Here is a 17,465-nt window from a genome sequence, read left to right as displayed (position 1 = left end):
ACCAACTTATCTTCGCAGAACACCACCATGGGCCCAGTGCAGAAGGTCATAAGAAACAGCCCAACAAAGATGGGCTGATTCAGAGCAGATCAGGGTGTAGCCGCACCCCAAACTAGCTCATTTGGCCCCATCTTTGGTTGGTTCCAAGATACCACCTTGCCAACATTGGTGTCAAGGTGCTTGGCCAGGTTACCTAAATGGTGGTTTGAGGTCGGTTTTGCTCCTTCCATATGGGGATCAACCACTTTTCCAAATAACCCCCTCCTTTCCACCTATAAAAGGAGTCCTCTCCCCTCATTCAAACAACACATAAGAGAGCACAAGAGGATCACAAAGCAAGAGCAAGAGCATCTCCACTCCATGCGCTTAGGCCCTAGCTAGCTCTAGCAACTTAGTAGGGAGAGATATGAGGGAGAGTTCAGGGAAGAAGTGTCAGGCTTGTCGGTAACCTTCCCCCGCTTGTACCTCGGTGAACACAGGCTTTGTACCTCAATAGGTATCTTAGTAAGTGTTCATGGCTCTTTTGGTTATAAAGTGTTTGAGTAGTTATGCTATACTTTTACTTGTTTGTGGGATCATCATCCATCCCCGTGGTGGATGCTCTAGTAGAAGGGCCCTGATAAAGACGGATAACCCTTGTTAACACAATACAGTAGTAGTCGGTAGCATAGATATGGTGTCTAGGCTAGAGGCTACCTTCGTTTGCCTCATATCCCATGGTTGAGGGGTAGGTGGTAGGTGGTGACAGCCATGTCCATCCTTTGTAATCCCCCACGTTTGGATACGGTGTAGAGCCATACGCTGGTATCGTCTTGCAGACCAGGTGCGCTTTGGTGCCTGAAATGCGCAAGTAGAAGTAGAGTTTATCTATCCTTAGACCCTAAGCCATAAGAATCCTTCTCTACCCTTATCAACAATCTTTGTGTTGTCCTTGGATGAATTAGCTAGAAGAAATACCTTCATTCCCTATGGAAATATGATACCCTGAATACTTCCGGGTGAAAGCTACATTGGTAATTCTATACACTTGCGGATTAACTTTTGTAGATGTTAAGAAATACCAACAAGCTTTCTGGTGTCGTTGCCAAGGAACGGTTGCTATTTTCTTCGAACATAGTTTGGCCTCGTATCTGTATCCTTTATTTTTATAGAAACAAAAAATATCTCTTTTATCCTTTTTATCATGAAGCCAACTCTTACTTCAAACCCTTCTGCTTCAAAGGTGGAGTTCACTGAGCCACCTTCAAAATCAAACCTTTCATCTAGCAGTGAACTCCACCCTAGTTTAAAAGCTATGGTATGGGCACAACCTTTCTTTGGGCATGATAATGAAAACCCCTGCCATCACCTGCTAGATTTCGAGGAGATGTGTTCGTGCCTGAGCATCTCAGGCATGACACAAGAAACACTAAGGTGGAAGTTGTTTCCCTTCTCTCTCACGAGGAAGGTGAAGCAATGGTACACACATGCCATAGGAAGTACGAATGGGGATTGGGATGAACTTAAAGACAAGTTTAGTCTTGCATTCTTCCCTATGTCCCGTATCGACTCCCTACCAAGGGCAATTCTTGATTTTGAATAGTACGGGAAGGAATCTAAAGGTGCAGCCTGGGCTAGGTTTCCAATGCTAATACATGTTGGCCCAGACTTGTGTTTACCCAACAATGTGCTATTGCATCTCTTTTGTTTGAGTCTCGACAAAGAAGCTGCCCTATACCTCAACATGACCATCGGAGGGTCACATAAAACTACGACAGAACAAAAGCAAATCCTTGCTCACATCCTAGAAAAACATGCTTCTTCCGCCGTAGTACCCAAACCCCTCCAAAAGAAGGGCATGTCAAGCTTTGAGGAGCCCTCATCAACTGAATCCAAACTCATTCCATCCTCAGATTCGATTATTGGGCCCTCACCCGAACCACGAACACCGAAGGAAAGAATACTTCATCATTTGGAGTTCTTTATCAAATTTGAGGATTATGGTAACACCTCTAAAATTTTAAGGCATGAAAAGCTTACACATCCTCCCGAGGAAGTTTCCCCCAGGAGAAATCCATCAAAGGAATGGTTAATGGAAGTGAAACATTCTTCTGAAGCAATTCAGATTCTTTCAACTACCACGACCATGCCCTGTTTGCTAAGGGGAACAGTTGTAGAAGCCCTGCACAACCCCATGGTTGAGATTAATATCATGTCTGAATTCCTTGTGAAAACCCTTTTGGGCAAAATGCTGGTAGTCTCGACTAACAAGCTCATCAAAAGTTTCTCAGGACTTATTTTTGAGTGTGGTGGGATCGCTAGGGCCATGCCCATCAAAATTGACGAAACTGAGGTTCACTTAGATTTCCACATCTATGCCATCCTTGAGTTCGATTTACTCATAGGCTACCCAGATGAAAAACTTTCCCAAGAAAAATGTTCCCATGGGAGCCTTAATGAAGAAGTTGGGAAAACTGCTTCTACCAATCCTATAGCTTGCCTTGAAAGTCCAAAGGCGAAGGAGCAACCCAACCATAACCCGTTCAAGGAGGCAAAGTTCATTTCTTCATTCGTTTCTCCTAGGCTTTCTAGTGGAACTCAATGTCCTTTACCACCCTCACTCGAGCTGGAACCATGTCCCTCTGGCTATCCAAACATTGTTCTTGAAAACAAAAACTTCTATGCCATGGACATTCCTATAGCATCGACTCTAGAGACCAAGGAAATGAATTCCATAGACAAGCATGAAAGCTTCTCATTTGAGACCCCTCATCTTTCATGCTCACTTTTGGAATCTCTATAGTTCATTTTGCTGAAAACCATGTGCTCCTACGAGGATCCCAACCTCCTTTTACTCCTCATTTTCAAGATTTTTTGGAGGATGGTTCTGGATGCATTCATTTATCATAAATATTGCAAATCCCATAGTGGCATTGTGGTACTAACCTTGCAGCTTGAATGAAAATGCCCAATGCTCGGTGGTGAAGCTGGGAACTACACCACCACTAATAGCTGCAAGATGATGTTCCCATGGTCAAGCTTAAGACCATAAATTAAGTACTGCCGGGAGATACCCCGAATTATCATAGAAAATATGATTATCATAAAAAACTTTACTATCAATAAAAGCAAGAACATGTTTTTCAAGTTAGTATGCACCTTCGAGTATTCTTGGTTGCTAACCCTTTCAGGTTGAGACTAAGAAGAACAAGCGGCATACGATGCTAAAGAACATGAGAGCTGCATCAATCATACACGTCGATGTTCTTTTGTGATGGAACACACTCAGAGGGAGACCCCTGACATTGCACACTTGACTTTTATACAAAAGTCCAAGTGTGGGGGAGGAAGTTCCATCCACACAAAAGGCCATCTTGGGCTAAAAAATGAAATGATGTCAGCTCTACCTTGCCATACAAAAAGAGAGAGAGAGAGAATAGAGAAAAAAAGCTTTTATAAAAAAATGAAAGAAAAAAATAGAAAAAAATAAAAGAAGGGAGAGAAGGAGGATTCTACTCTTCTAGACCTTTGCTATCATCAAGGCTTATGATCTATACACACCATCTATGTGTGTGGTTTAAGCCTTGTTGATCACCTAAGTTGGACCATATGCAACCAAGCAACCACTGCAGCAACTTCGAAGCTCCTTCAATATGCTGCCGGTAAGTAAAAACACTCAGGTATGCAAAGGTAAATGAAATGTTCACCAATTCCTTTACTCATATTTGTCTCCATGTGATCATGCAAATCCATGCTTCTCTTGTTTTTGGATATATGCACTGGTTTGGATGTATTCGCAAGAAGTATATCCATAGGCGTTTTAAATTAAACATGGTGCTTAGGTTAAAATTGCCTTCTTTAATCAAACTTAGACACGGTGTTTAAATTTGATTAATGAACTTTGAGTATTACTTTCATAAACAATGGAGGTAATCATCTATTGAGATAAATCAAGGCTAGATCTACACTACAAATTTACCTTAGCCTTGCTTGAGTTATGCTTTAATATAAAAGTATGATGAGCAAATAAAAAATATACATAATAATAAATAAAATATGATGATAATAATGATAATAAAATTTAGGCTTCCCAGCATCTCTGCTGGAAAAAGCCCTTGTTTGTTTCCATTTTATTTTTCTTTATCAAATAAGCATGTACAAGAATAAGTGAGGGGGAGATCTCTCAAGCATAAACTAACACCCATTAGAGATTTCCGACCAACACGTTGCACAAACATCAGACGATCCAACTTGCAGAAGGACGAAGCAAATGACTCTAGAGAGGATTGGCTCAACATCTTGTTTAGCCAAACCATCTCTGACTTACCGCAGCTCTTTCATCTTCAACGGTGGTTTGTGCAACACAACCCTCAACTCTCCTGAATTTTGAAGTTCAAAATTGAACGAATTTAAAATACAAAACAAATGATGCTCAATCTCCATGCTATCCTTTGATTAAGTTTGCATACTCTTTATTCCTCGCTAATATTCCTAAACTTGTGAACAATTCATCATAGGGACCCCATATTATCTAAGTAATTGGAATATGTGATATAGTAAGATGGAAATGAACCTTGCTCTCTCATATGAAGAACTTGGGATTTATCTTACAAAATCAAAACCCAAATAGCATGCTCCTCAATGAAATGCAAATTCATACCAGATCCATATCTAGTGATAAGAGCTTAAAACCTCCAAAACTATGCTACTTATTCCTACATTGAGTTTTGTCAAGTCTTGTTGACCCTTGTTGAGAAAGTTATCTTGCCCCCAAGATCAAGAACACGTACACCCACATACATAAGCTATTCCTACACTGGGAATACGCTAAAACATGTCTCCATCCACCCAAAACTTTGTTCCTACACTAGGATTAGACAAAAAATGTTTATTAGGTAAATACTCCATGCTTTACAAGATAATGATCTCTCTCAATATGTGGTTTAAGAGACATGGGCTATGCAAAAGCATAAAAATATATATTTGGACACATGAAGGTCCAAGAAAAAAAAATAGGGACACATGAAGGTTCCAAGGTATTGAAAAAAAATGAGCACAATGAAGGCTCATAAAAAGAAAAAAAATGAAATGATGATAGCCATGTCTCAAAATAAAAAGCTAGAGAGAGATCACTCATACAAAAGGAGTATAGTATGGATTTAGAAAAGTTTTATCCACACACTTGCACTTCTTGATCTAAGGGTATGACATCTTTCTCCTTGGATCCAAGCTTTGACTCAACAAAATATGCAGAGTAAGTATGCCTTCATATCTTTTCCAACCCAAAGATCCATATAAGCATTTTAGAAGTAGGAAAGAAAGAAGGCAACACTATGATATGCCTTGGTGAGGAACCAAACACATATTTGAGCGATTTGAGATAATCATTTAAGGAGCTAAGCTATGATTACATTTTTTAAAATCTAATGAAAACCCAAGTTTCTAAACTGATTGATGCAAGGGGATTTGAATCCATGCTGTTCGATTATTCAATTACCCAAGATAATGTGGTAGAACTTCAAAGTTCACAAGTGCAAGTGAAGCTTGGAATAACTTGTATGCAGATGTCGTATCAAGGAGATGACCCATCTTAGTCCTTAACTTTACTCCTGAGGACGAGCAAAGGGCTAAGTGTGGGGGAGTTGTTGGTAGTCCTTTAGTCACACTTTTAACCACCAACTATTACAATAAATGAACCAATATGGACACTAAACTTAGAATTAGGGTTTATAACTAACCAATTCCACAAGTTTTGGTGATTGTTCATTTTTAGGAGGACATGTTAGGATTACATAGGGAAAGAGCCTAAAGTATACAAGAAATGCAACATTATAGACATCTGACATGAGCCCAAGGGGAGATAGCCCACTAACCAGGAGAATCATGGGCCAAAGGAATGGAGAACAAGGCCAAACTCCAACCAAACCACCTTATCTTCGCAGGACACCACCATGGGCCAAGTCTAGAAGGTCATAAGAAACAACCCAATAAAGATGGGCTCATTCAAAGCAGATCAGGGGGGTGCAGCCGCACCCCAAACTGGGCCGTTTGGCCCCTTCTCTAGTCGGTTGCAAGATACCGCCTTGCTAACGTCGGTGTCAAGGTGCATGGCTAGGTTCAGTGTACCTAAATGGTAGTTTGAGGTTGGTTTTGCTCCTTCCATATGCGGATCAAGCACTTTTCCAAATAACCCCCTCCTCTCCACCTATAAAAGGAGGCCTCTCCCCTCATTCAAACAACACACAAGAGAGCACAAGAGCATCACAAAGCAAGAGCAAGAGCATCTCCACTCCATGGGCTTAGGACCTAGCTAGATCTAGCAACTTAGTAGGGAGAGATGTGAGGAAGAGTTTGGGGAAGAAGTGCCTGGCTTGTTGATAACCTTTCCCCGCTTGTACCTCGGCGAACACCGGCTTTGTACCTCAACAGGTATCTTAGTAAGTGTTCATGGTTCTTTTGGTTATAAAGTCTTTGAGTAGTTACACTATACTTTTACTTGTTTGTGGGATCATTGTCCTTCCCCATGGCAGATGCTCTAGTAGAAGGGCCCTGATAAAAACGGATAACCCTTGTTAACACACTAGAGTAGTAGTCGATAGCGTAGACGTGGTGTTTAGGCTAGAGGCTACCTTCATTTGCCTCGTATCCCATGGTTGAGGGGTAGGCGGCAGGTGGTGATAGCCTTATCCATCCTTTGTAATCCCCCATGTTTAGATATGGCATAGAGCCATACATCGGTATTGCCTGGCAGACCAGGTGCGCTCCGATGCCCGAAGTGAGCAAGTAGAAGTAGAGTTTATCTATCCTTAGACCCTAAGCCATAGGAATCCTTCTCTACCCATATCAGCTATCTTTGTGTTTTCCTTAGACAAATTAGCTAGAAGAAATACCTCTGTTCCCTATGGAAATATGATACCCTAAATACTTCCAGGTGAAAGCTAAAACGGTAATTCTGTACGCTTGTGGATTAACTTCTATAGACATTGAGAAATACCAATAGCTCTCACCTCGCCCTCTCCACCACCAGCTCTGTCGAGGGCGGGAACACCCCATCTCCCCATCCTCTTCCCCTTTCCCCTCCTCCTTCCCCTCTTTTTCCACTTTTTCCTTTTTCGGAGTTTGTTGGTGCCATTAGCGCTGCCCCCTCCTTCCTTCTTCTCCGCTGCGTCTCTAGCCAATTAGAGCGACCGATGAGTCCCCAAGCCTCTCCTCTTCCTTATGTAGTAGCTATTAGGTAGTTTAGGTCTCTGTGTTGCGCTGTACGCGTGAACCCCGCTCCAATGAGCCACCATGGCCATCGGCCATCACCGTGCAAGGCCATCCCAAGGCACATCACCACCCCCACTCCACTTCTTGTCCACCCGCACACACGTACACATAGTTAGCTGAGTAGTATAGGGCCTCTAAGGCCGAGTCTAGTATAGAGCACCGCCGTGACCACTGTGGCGAGCCGCTACCACCACCATGGGTGCCCACTGCCAATGGTGACCCCACCACCGGCTGTAGCATCACCCCATGAACCCAGTCCACCACTCCCAAGGGCTAACGCCGCCGATGTAATCTGCTCTGATGAGCCCTGCTCCCCTCCCCTGCTCCATCACCAGCATGGGCACCTCTGTCCGCCATCATTCCCCTCTTCTCCCTCCCCTGTCTCCGCCAGGTGGGACTAGGAGGAAACGACATTGCCGTCCCCCTCCATCCCCATCAGTCTCTCTCTCCCCTTCCTCCACCAACACGTGGACCCATGGCTTAAACGTTGTCGATGATAGTTAACAACCACCATAAACCATCAATAAAACATGTATAAGGGCACAATTGTGATCACAACAAAGGTCTAGGGGGTTTGAACTAACAAATTCGTTGAGTTTTGGTGAATCTATATTTTCTACAAGGTTTATCTAGAAAACCGTCAAGGCAGACCTATATGTCAGAATTAATCATGCTTATCCGCCGTGAAACGAGCACCAGAAGGTTCTAGAGGACTCCAGAGGACACCACACCAAAGCGAGAGCCAAGGGGCTTCCATGTGGGGCTGGTCGGCCCCACCTATAGGCCTCTCGACCCCTAGGGCCACCTGTCAGCCTCCGCCTCATTATGTCGGTTCTCCACCGCCTCCTAGGTTGCATCTTTGCCGTTCTTTAAGTCGGTTTTCATCCGAGGGTCCAGAATTGATGCTCCAGTCTATATATAATAGCCCCAACCCCCTCCCTAGAGCCATCCTAAAACCCTAATTCATATTCTCCTCGTCGGGATCAGAGCCAGCTATCAAGACAAGATTAGGCCTCTATAGGATTTAGTCTTATAAATAGAAATAGTGAGATAGAGAGTGAGGAAAGAGTTTCGAGGAGGCGTCGGCCTATCGGTGCTCTCTCTACAGCTTTTACCTTGGTAGATCTAAGTTCTATCTGAGCTTGCCTCTGAGATTTCTCTGGTAATCAACTTCTAATTCAACTAAGCTTCTTGTTTATATTATTCATTAGGTTCACAACTTTTGAGTGCTTTATTCTTTATTTGGGAAGAGTAAATTAGTAATTGTAGTGTAAGCGTGGTGCTTAGACTTTGGTTACTTGTGGATGCATCTTGCATTCCGGATCGGTGGTAGCTCATGAGGGTGACTCTTATAGCCTCGTTGAATCCTCTATAGTCTGCCTCCCATTTGTAAGGGGAAGTAGGATGTGGTTACTATGGAAAGCATCCTCTGCTAGTGTCTTTCCCAAGTAATGTCCCTAGTTGAATAGTAGAAGACATAGCTTACCCAAGTCAAAATTAGAGAACCTTAGTTTTCCTCTCTACGCTCCTATTTATCCTAACCTTGTTGCTACCCTTAGTTAAGTTAGACCATAGTTAGTCTCACATGTTTCCCTGTGGAATTGATACTTGGAATACTTTCGGGTGAAAGCTACAGCGGTATTCATGCGCTTGTGGATTTATCTATGTGCATTAAAATATACCAACAAACTTTCAGGCGCCATTGCCGGGGAAATGGTTGTTGAATTAACTACAAGCCTGGCTTAACCTTTTATCTTTTGTTCTTTCTTTTGTTTTACTTTTCATTTAGCATGGATTCCACTCCTATTTATTAATATGCTAAACCCACGAGCGCAAGCCTAAAGCAACCAAAATCCTTGGAGCCTATCCTAACACCTAGCTATGAGCTATGCCCGTGTTTTATAAAATTGATTCGGAATAAATCCTTCTTGGGAGAAGGTGATGAAAACCGATACTCACACCTATGGGAGTTTGAATAGACCTGTGCATGCTTGTGTATCACTGGCATGTCTGATAAAACCTTAAGATGGAAGTTATTTCTGTTCTCTTTGACAGGAAGAGCTAAACAATGGTACAGTCTAACCGTAGGAAGTATGCAAGGAGATTGAGAAATATTATGCTCTAAATTTTGTTTATGTTTCTTTCCCATCTCTAAGGTAGTCAGCCTTCAAAAAGAGCTTCTAAATTTTAGACAACTAGAAGAAGAATCCCTTGGTACATCATGGAATCATTTTAATGAATTAATCATCACTGGCCTGGACCTTGCCATTCAAGACCCTATACTTCTTCAATATTTTTACATGGGTCTTAGCAAGGATTCCAGGGAATCCCTTGATGCAGCCTCTAGAGGAGCTTTCCTTCATTTGCCTACTAGTGAAGCAAGGGTTATGCTTGATAGAATTAGTGGAAAGACTCCTTGCACTAGCATTCATTATGAACTTCTCAAAGAAGAGAACGAATCCTCTCTGAAACAAGAAGGGGAAGTTTTGATAGCCAAATCATAACCACTCCGATCCCAAGATTTAGCTATCAATCCCGAACCACCAATACCCCAAAATCCCCCAAAAGAACAAGGAATTCCAACTTTGGAAATCCCTGTTGAGATTAAGGATCACCTCTTTGGTGCTAATTTTGGGAGAGCATTAACTTCTCATAAGAGACCTTCAAGCGAATATAATTCAAATCCTCTCAAGAAGGGATCCCTTAGAAAGCGTCCTTATTCCCATGTAGGACAATGGGAAGAATTCAAGGATGGCATGTCTAGTGATGCCATAGAAGGAGAGCCTAGCCATTTATAAGCCACTCCTATCCTCTCCCCTTCTATACCCACATTAGATGTCTTATTTGAACCCATCTCTCAACCTATCCTTGACCCTGATGATCCCTCTTATGCCCTTTCTCCTAAGTCTCATGATGACCCTAGAAATCCATTAAGACAACCGAAGCATAGGAGTCATGAAGACCATAAGGATGACCAAGAAGAGCAACGACAATGGCTAGAATGTATTAAGAATTGGTTGCAATGTATTAAGAATTCATATGCCATTGCTAAAGAATGGATGGACAAGGATGAAGCCTTATAGGTAGAATCCAAACTTGGCCTAGATTCAAAGAGTGAGCTTAAATCAACCTCTTTAATAAACATGACTTGTCCAAGTTTGGAGGAGGCCTTAGAGAAGATCAACCTGAGAGTCTCCAATCCAAGGAAAATATTGCACATTCATGAAGAAACACCCTTAGAGCTTGAAAAGGAAGATGACATCGATGAGCATGGAAGTTATTTCATGAAAACCTCATCAAATCCATGCTCACATGAGAAATCTCCTGAATTAATTAATCTCTCCAACATTGCCACACATGAGATCTTCAACCCCCTTGTGCTTCCTGTTCATAAAGACTTTGAAAGGGTGGTTGTAGATGCATATGTTTATCATAAATATTGCAAATCTCATTGGCATGAATCTTGAGACAGGCACACAAAGATTGGTGTTGGAGGGGAGGCCACTTCACCGATTAGAAGCGCAATTAGAAGGTTTCCTGAGGATGAGCTTTTGTCCTAAAGCAAGCACTTTCGGAAGATAATATAAGTTTTCACCTTCTTCTGTGATACCCTTGTGAAATGAGCATGGAATATAATTGTGAAAATATTCCTTTGGGTATTTTTGTCACTAACCATTCTAGGTTTGAAGCAAAAAGAATGAAGGATGACGATGTAAGGTACGTTCAGCCAATTATCATGCAACATTGAATCACATTCACACATGAGACTTCTATCCATCCAAACTTGATTCGGCCTTGCAAAATTCAAGTGTGAGGGATGAACTTCTCTGAAAAATCTTATGCCATACTACTCATTTTGGTTGTCTCTACCTTTAAGTCATGCTCAATTTGCTAAACAACAATCATGCTCTTTTATCTCTATTTGAATAAATCTCTATAATACTTTCATGCTACTTTTGTTTACTATAGTATGCGTAGGTTTTGAAGTATTTTCATACACCTTTTAAATTAGGCATGGTGCATAGTGTAAACTATTTTTTTGAATTAAATTAGACGCGGTGTCTAGTTTGATTCTTGAACCAAAAGGTGTGCTGATTTTACTTCCAAAGGCTTTTAAAGTAAGCATAGTGCTTAGGTTAAAATGCCTTCCTAAATCAAATTACATGTGGTGTCTAGGTTTATTTTTGAGCCGATAAGTATGCTGTAGTAGACACTTGATATTTTGTTAGACTAACCCCTATAGGAAACTCTCAAATCAATTTAGGTACGTCATGAGATGAATTTAAATCGAAGATGAAGCAAGGCTCATGAACTCCAATAACATTACGCAAAGAAGACACAACTCATTCATGGTCATTCACTTTGTCTTTAGCTTCAAGTTACCTCTGCCTTAAGCTATGCCTATATAGAACATTATAAACAAAAACGATGCTAAAATAATTCTAACACCATCTTTTCATTAGCATAGATGAAAACTACAAAATCCTGGACAAACAACCTGTGTTTCAAAATTGTATACTCCTTCGGGTATGTGTTGTCCACTAATCCTTTGTAGGCATAAAACAATGAGTGAGGAAAAAAGGTCAAACAAGGTGTTAAAAATCGAAGAGAAGAAAGATGGCATGACAAATGGATAAGAAAGAAAGGGTGCAATCTAGGAAATAAGAAGCTCATGAATAGCTCAAACTGTGAGGCTAGCCGAGAAAGGAAAACTTCAAGCAAAATGGGAAGCACCATCACGAGTCATCTTCCCTTCATCATATGGTGGCATCACGCTCCAATGAGAAAGGTAACCTCCTAAGGTAAATGGTCATCATTTAAGAAGTTTTACCTTGATTTTGGTAGGAACACAAATAAGAAACAAACATGCTTGAGTTACAGTTCTACTTGATCCAACCAGATTAACTCAACATGTTTAGTTCATCAAGCTTGTTCCAAGCACCACTCTCTTGTGACCATAGTCTTAGCCAAATAAACTAAAAAATGCACATCCTATCTCTGGAAACTGATAGTCATAATCATGTAAAGATTGATACATTATGCATAGATAGACAATCCTTCCATTGGTTAAGCAATTCAACCCTTTGGGCCAAATGTACTTTAATGCTACACTCATGCTCAATCTTTTGATCTTATCACCAATAACATAATTGAACAAAGCACATAACATCAACTTCATCTTGTTCAATGTGCCTAAGGTTGGAAAAGAATAAGTAAAGTTTTAGTTCTGCTGGTGTTTTCCCACCAATAGAGCCCATGCACTTGATCTCTACCTTGTTTCATGAATAGGACACACTTCAAGCAAAGTGTGGGGGAAGACGGCCGATTCCCCAAGCGTCTACAAGTGAAGGTCCTAAACCCGTCAAACCAAAATCAAAACTCAAAACCAAGACAGGTTTGGTGGAAGAAGGAGACATCACCATTAGAGGCATCATCACAAGAATCTTCGTCTTTAGAACAAATCGAGGTATTAATGAACTTCACAAGGAGAAATCTAGTTCGAAGGACTTACAACACCGAACCCTCACCGAAAAAGCTAGCTTGGGGGAGAAGCACCTCCGTGTATCCAAGTAAGTATTCTTTCCCTTTTTAGTTTTAGTTTCTTTTTAATAGTTAAGAAAATGTTGAATGAAACAAAATAAAAAGTTATCTTTATAATAAATATATATATAGCTATAGTAATAATGTGTGATCTAGTAAAATTAAAAACAAAATAAAAGGTGTGTCTAATTTGCTTTAATTTATTTTTAAGAGTTGAATAAATAAAGAGGACTCAGAATAATCTCTTGAATGGAAATGATGAATAGTTGCTCTGTTGTAATTCCTTTCAAGTACCTAGCATTCAGCCTCGAATTCTCTCGAGTTTTGGATAAGATTGTTTTGATATAAGGATTTGCTCTAAACTTGAAACTCGTGGGTAGCATATGCTTGATCTAAGTCTTGGTAATTGATGGATATGATATGAGAAGGTCCAAGCTGCTGTTTATCTTGTTCCAAGTGACACTAAAGTTTTGGAGATTTATCTTTTGAAAAACACAAAAATGCTACATGATGAGTTCCTGTATGACAAAGCTTGAATTTCCACCAGAGGCATACAAGTTATTTAGGCTAGGAAACTTCCACATATATGTTGCTTGCTTTTGCATTGAGTTTTGTCAAGCTTTGTTGACCCTTATGAGAGGTCTGTCATGCTCTTAAAATCAAGATCACGTACACACCACCCACATATGCACTACTCCTACACTGGGGGTAGGCACAAAAACATGCCTTTCATCTAGATCCACCTAAAAATATTCTACTCCTACACTAGGGGTGAACACAATAACATGTTTATTAGAATTTACATCCACCAAATAAATGCTCTAAATTCTTGTTGCTATCTCTCAAAAGTTTTGTTGCAGAAAAGAGGCATGGTGCTATGCAAAAGTTGTTCATAAAAAAAGAAAAGAAAAAAAAGACTTGAAAAAAAATTTGGACAAGTGTCTGAGATATCTAAAATAATGGGTACTTAGATGCCCGCCTGAACAAAAAAGAGACGAATAAGATAGCCCTTGCTCTCTAGCAATTGTTTCAAATTTTAAAAGAGAGATAAGCTTTTAAGGAGCAAAGTAGAATTAGGATTAGCCACCATATATTCCACACACATGCACATCTTGATTTGAATGTATGACTCAACTCTCTTTGGATCTAAGGTTTGACTTTACGATATATGCATTGGAAGTATGCCCTAGCTTTCTCGATACCTATGAACTCCACATAAGCCTTAGTGGTAGGAAGACAAAAAGGCATAATATCTTTATTGCCTTGGTGAGGATCCACAAATACCACATATATTGAGAGACTTGAGAGTATCATACAATGGAATCTCTGAGTTTTATTTTAAAAATTTATAAAAACTCCAGAACAATGGTTGAACAAAGAACTTGAAACATAGTGCTTGACTTGATCGTTCTGTCTTTCAATTGCTCAAGACCCAAGTGAAGGCTAAGAAGCCACATGGTTGAAGGTAATATGGATAAGTTTGAAAGTCAGATTGGTTTATTCTAATCCAGAGGAGAATTCTTGTTTGAACACATGTGTACTTTTGAGGAGTGAAAGCATCATAGCAACTCCTGATCCATTTTTGCTAAGTTTAGCTTTGCTAAGGGACTAGTAAAGCTTAAGCTTAGGGGAGATTGTTGACCGTAGTTAACAACCATTATAAACCATTAATAAAACATGTATAAGGGCACAATTGTGATCACCAACAAAGGTCTAGGGGTTTAAACTAACAAATTCCACTAGTTTTGGTGAATCTGTATTTTTTATAGGGTTTATCCAAAAAACCGTCAAGGCAAACCTAGATGTCAGAATTCATCGTGCTTATCCACCGCGAAACGGGCACTAGAAGGTTCTAGAGGACTCTAGAGGACACCACACCAAAGCGAGAGCCAAGGGGCTACCATGTTGGGCCAGTCAGCCCCACCTACAGGCCTCCCAGCCCCTGGCACCACCCATCAGCCTCCGCCTCATTATGTCGGTTCTCCACCGCCTCCTAGGTTGCATCTATGCCATTCTTTAAGTTGATTTGATCCGAGGGTCCAGAATTAACGCTCTGGCCTATATATACCGGCCCCTACCCCCTCCGTGGAACTATCCTGAAACCCTAATTTATATTCTCCTCGTCAGGATCAGAGCCAACTATCAAGAGAAAATTAGTTCTTCATTGGCTCTAATCTTATTAATAGAAATAGTGAGATAGAGAGTGAGGGAAGAGTTTTGAGGAGGCGCTGGCCTATTGGTGCTCTCTCTATGGCTTGTACCTTGGCGGATCCAAGTTCTATTTGAGCTTACCTCTGAGATTTCTCTGGTAATCAACTTCGTATTCAAGTAAGCTTCTTGTTTATATTATTCATCAGGTTCACAACTTGTTTGAGTGCTTTATTCTTTATCCGGAAAGAGTAAAGTAGTAATTGTAGTGTAAGCATGATGCTTAGACTTTGGTTACTTGTGGATGCATCCTGCATTTCGGATCGGTAGTAGTTCACGAGGGTGACTCTTATAGCCTCGTTGAATCCTCTGTAGTCCACCTCCTGATTGTAAGGGCAAGTAGGACACGGATACTACGAAAAGCATCCTCTACTGATGTCTTTCCCTAGTAATGTCCCTAGTTGAATAGTAGAATACATAGCTTATCCAAGTCAAAATTAGAGAACCTTAGTTTTCCTCTCTACGCTCCTTTTTATCCTAACCTTGTTGCTTCCCTTAGTTAAGTTAGACCGTAGTTAGTCTCATATGTTTTCCTGTGGATATGATACTTGGAATACTTCCGGGTGAAAGCTACAGCGGTATCCACATGCTTATGGATTTATCTGTATGCATTAAAATATACCAACAAACGCCGACACTGCCATCACTGCTGACGCAAGCAGGTGGCCCACCTGTCACACACACACACCTCACACACACAGCATGGGGTATGCTTTAGAAAATGCTAGGTACACCTGGTTAGTGTACACAGAGAGTTAGAATGCATTTTTCTAGCATAGAAAAATTCCTAGAAAATTTATAAATAAACTAGATGCATTAGGGAAATTAACCATGTAGTTTGCAGATATTTTCATGCACCAGAAAATGCATATAAAATTCCACCTAGTTAATTAGTTATAGAATAAACTTCTAAAATACATAACTTTTAAACCCTAACTCCTTTTTGCATGGAACCACTTCTAAAATTCATCTAAAATCAAACCCTACCATTTGCACCTAGTGCCACCATATAGTTCTATGTTTGATTTTGCCTTTTTCTTTCATGTATAGTGGTAGTCTTATTTGACCGATACATCTGATAGACAACGGTATTCGTCAGGAGGACAAAGACCTGAATTTTGTAGACGTGCCAAAAAGTGTCAACGACAAAGGCAAGTCCTAGCTCCCCACCCTACCATATTGCTTTAAACCACTAAAATGCTAAAACATGACTATAAGATTATTACCCTAGAAAAATGAGCTCGGTTAATGCGAAATGATTAAGATAAATGGTTATCTTGTTATTTTATGAGCTCCACACCATGTCTAGATTTAAGGATAATAATAGAACTTAAAACTTGTTAAACTTGAACTAAACCCCAACATGGGTCGAGTGGTGGTAAACTATGGAGGTAGTTTATCATGGCAGGAATGCCTGGAGAGGATTCCTATGGAAGATACTCTCCTTGGTCACATAAGGACCGGTTCGTAGTCCCTCTCGCCTAGTGAGTTATTTTCGTATAGCCACATATCTATATGGGTAGGCCTGGTCTCACACCCCATTAGATAGAAGTATAATATCTACTAGGAGGCCGGTGTATGCAGCAGAATATCAGGAGCCAATATGGGGGATAGGTTTTCTTCCGTATTCGGTTGGCGTGGTTGCTATGTGATCCTCCATGTTAAGCTTTTGGTTTTTAGGCCACATTCAAGCCACTGTTTTCTTGGCTGTGTTTGAGCCATGTTTTTCTTTTGTGATGATTTGGTATCATCACGTTCAGGGGGATTTGGTATCTTCCCGGTTTTGTGTCTCCAACCCCTGAGAAGCCATAGTAGAGTTATATAGATATCTAAGGTCACGTACATTCAGGTATAAGACCTCGTTAGGTCTATTTCGTCCACTGATCATGGATGAGGTTGCACCTATCGTGTGGGGAAATTTATACACCTCTGCGGAGTTTATTAAATCTATTCGAATAGCCACGTCCTTGGAATGGGCAAATGCTAGGATGGGATACTATGATTAGCTTTACTTTTATGTGTAATGAAACTGGTAATGGAATCGATGCTAACCCGGGTACTAGTGGGAATGGTAATACTCCGCTAGAACCCTTAATTACAATCACCACTACACTTCTATTTACACCCTATGGTTGGGACTTGCTAAGTACGTATGTATTCACCCGTTGTTGACTCACAGACCTCAGTGCAGAAGAAGATTATGACTTCGAAGATGAAGCGTACCATGAGGATTAGGTTTCCCGTAAGGAGATACGATCATAGGAATGTGACATCGAGGCAAGGGGTTTGTTCGCGCTCAAGTTGCCTGTGGAATAGGATGCCGTTCTGTTGTGTTATAATTTCGCTTTAGAGACCACCAATAATGCCATTTCATTGCCGTAGCCTTCCGCTAGCTATGTAGCCTATGACTAAGCCCCCTTGGACCACTTTTGTAGACCTTATTTTAGATATCAATAAAGCTCAGAACC

Source organism: Miscanthus floridulus, chromosome 14 (genome assembly GCF_019320115.1).
Source record: "Miscanthus floridulus cultivar M001 chromosome 14, ASM1932011v1, whole genome shotgun sequence".
Taxonomy (NCBI): domain Eukaryota; kingdom Viridiplantae; phylum Streptophyta; class Magnoliopsida; order Poales; family Poaceae; genus Miscanthus; species Miscanthus floridulus.
Note: the sequence above shows the minus strand (reverse complement) of the source record.